General features: G+C 40.2%; 1 protein-coding gene across 3 annotated transcripts in view; it reads right to left on the bottom strand.

Annotated features, from left to right (window-relative positions):
- The window catches only part of MARCH7 (membrane associated ring-CH-type finger 7), a 27,168-nt gene extending 24,169 nt beyond the window's left edge, over nt 1–2,999 (bottom strand). Inside the window, exon 1 of one of the 3 annotated variants that reach the window (XM_027907500.1) lies at nt 2,262–2,748. The gene's annotated coding sequence lies outside the window, so the exon portion shown is untranslated. Of the gene's footprint in view, nt 1–2,261; nt 2,749–2,980 lie in introns of those variants that run through there. The other 2 variants (XM_027907497.1, XM_027907498.1) reach the window with 2 other exon arrangements.
- Between the last annotated feature and the right edge of the window lie 50 nt (nt 3,000–3,049).

The following is a 3,049-nucleotide window of genomic DNA, read 5'->3' on the forward strand; positions in this document are numbered from 1 at the left end:
AAGCTCCTACTGGTAGAAAATAGTGTTCAGATGAACCAGGGGAGGAGAAAGAAGTGTAAGAACAGTTTCAAGACTAAATTAGAGATCATCTAATACTAATAAAATTGCCATCCACAGAACAAACAAAACACAAGCATTCAGACTGAAAAGGACAAGGTGGAAGACTGGACACCAGAACTAACTACCTCCGGAAGCTGAAATGGAGTCCAAAATTAGCAAATTGCTTCTCCAGACACATATAAAAAGGCACAAGACTAATTTTGTCCTTTCTAGGATAACCCCTAGAGAACCATGTTAACCACCAGCCTAATCTTGTAAATCAGCACAGGCTGTGATTTCAACCTTAGTATGTCAGGATGATATTATCTATATAATATTATCTTTCTTCAAACAAAAAAATCTTGCAGAAACTATACACACAAAAAAAGTGTTAAAACAATATTAAGGCAGCACATTAGAAAATGCAAAATTTAATGTCAGTTTATGCATACACATTATGATTAATCTCTTGAATACAACTGTTCTTTTTTCCTGAAGTCCTGACCTCAGCCAGCAAATGAGAAGGATCTGCTATAAAGGTCAATCAGAGTAGTGTAAGAAAAGGCAAGAGAAACCCTACCTTGTTTGATGCAGAGGTGAAAAGATGTTGAATAAAAGGCCTTATGGTCTAGGCAAAGAACTTCTGTTCAAGGAAACTGGATTTTACCTTTGCTTTTCAACAAAGATTCAGTGACAAGGAACATGTCATCAAGATTAATTAAGATTTAATTTTTTTAAAAACCACAACCAAAGAGCTCTTCAATTTCTGGGCATCCATCAGAAAATTCACTTGCAATCCAACAAGAAAAAATCATAGAATAGTTTCAGTTGGAAGGGATCTTTAAAGGACATCTAGTCCAACCCTCCCTGCTTATTGCAAGGACATCTTCCAAGTAGATCAGGCGGCTCAAAGCCCTGTGCAACTTGCCTTTGAATATTTCTAGAGATGGAGCATCCACTACCTCTCTGGGCAACCCGTGCCAGTGTTTCACTACTCTCATCATAAAAAATGTCTTCCTCAAATTTAGTTTAAACCATTACTTCTTGTCGTACTAGAACAGTCTCTACTAAGTATCTGTCCCCATCTTTCTTACAGTCCCCATGCAAGTACTGAAAGGCTGCAATAAGGTTTCCCCAGACCCTTCTCTTCTGCAGGCTGAACAGCCCCAACTCTGTCTTACCCAGCTGGACAGAGCTGCGACTGAAATCAATGGAGCCATGACATGAATTTACTATCCAGATAAAACTAGATCTAGGCATTTCAATTCTGGTGATCAACACCAGAAAGGGGTCTCTTGGCAGGGAGGTGGGGGGGTCAGAGTTCTCTGAAAAGCATTTTAATCACTGTACCTTGAAAGCCTGAGAAGTAACCCTCTTCACAGTTCAGCTGAATGCACACAAGACATACAAGGCTTATGCTCATCACAGCAACACAATGGGTTGGTCACAAATAAGGTGAACGTGCCAAGCTATCAGAGAGCACACGACAGAGCCAGACAATAGTCTCACAATTAAAATTAATCACATTATTAAAGCCACAATAGTACTTGTATATGAGCACAATATTCCCCTTGCAGACAGTATTTCAGAATGAGAATGGTTCCCTTTTACAGGATCAGCGTTTTAAGGGTTTTCCTAAATGAGCACAAAGGCACTCAAATTAAAACCTCAAGTATTTTGTTTACACACAGAGGAATTCAACAAACCCCACGTGGTAATTAACACACTGTAATGAGTTCTATAATGACAAAGTAGTCACCTCCATTTACGTAGAAAATAGTGAGACCAAAAAAACTTAATCTACTTCTCTGAGAAAATACTAATAATATAAAAATAAAAATTGTGCTTTAGTCTGAACTGATTAAAAAGCCTGCCGCTGCCAAACAGAAAAGGAACGCCTTACTCAAATATCACACCTGCTGTGTCCTTCACTGAGAAACCTCAACACTCTATCCTGGCAAAATAAACCTCTGGCTTCTCCATTATTTTGACTGTACTCATTCTAGTACCCAACAGCAGATAAATGAGAAAGGCTACAGCAGGATGAAAAGCACTCTTCTCATCAAAGTAACATATTTTATCAGCTTATGCCATCTTACACTACTTAGCCATCGAAATCTCACAGAAAAATCTGGAAACTCTAGTGGCTCACAGAATAACATGTGATGCCTCTCAATACTCAGTCAGAAACCAAGTTCTGAAAAAAAACTTTAAAGTCATACCTGGGAAACAGATGACCAACCTTTAAAAGGAGGTGGAGCTCAACAGCCTATTTTTTGAGTGCACAGTTCATATGTCCTGCCCTTCTTGATGTCATCCCTCCAACGACATTATGAAACATCAACTAGACCTAACATAACATAGCCATGGATAAAGATAACAAAGACAGAAAAGATCCAAGAAGTCTTTGCCGGAAAGCAGTGCAATTTCCAAAGATAAAAATAACAGACAGCAAATATGTCTCTTCTACTTTGACCTTCTCTATTGATATATGAGGACCGGTTTTAGGCAGTCTCGTCTAGCAGTGAAGAAAGAGTTTACCAGCTTCCATGATTTCCATTAACAGCTTTAAGCTTTTAAGCATTCCTATACCCTCGATCAGAGGGAAGTATGAGCTTCACTATCAGCTCCTAAATCCGAGTCTTCTAGCTTGGAACTATGAAGCGACACTTCTACTTAAGACTCAGACTCTCACATCTACATGTTTTTCTGTGGTTTAACATAAAACTACTCATAAGACCTTCTCCCAAGCTACATGTGCTCACGTGCCTTCCTCAGAGTTTACTCACAATCACGCTTTTATGACAAACAAGATGGAGTTCGTGGGTCTTCCAAGCTGTGCAATTCTTCATTTGGGGTATTTTCTCAATCTTCAATGCAGGAAGGCTGACAAATAACTCAGCAGCCCCTCAGGAGTCCCGCGAGCAGGAAGAGTACTTACAAATGCCGACGGCTGCCGGGCCGCAGCGGCCGGTGCCGCGGCGCGGGGCTGCTCCCGCAGAGCCGCCAG

The sequence above is a fragment of the Empidonax traillii genome, unplaced genomic scaffold (assembly GCF_003031625.1).
Source record: "Empidonax traillii isolate 1590-97213 ecotype Southwest subspecies unplaced genomic scaffold, ASM303162v1 scaffold1487:size278866, whole genome shotgun sequence".
NCBI classification, from domain to species: domain Eukaryota; kingdom Metazoa; phylum Chordata; class Aves; order Passeriformes; family Tyrannidae; genus Empidonax; species Empidonax traillii.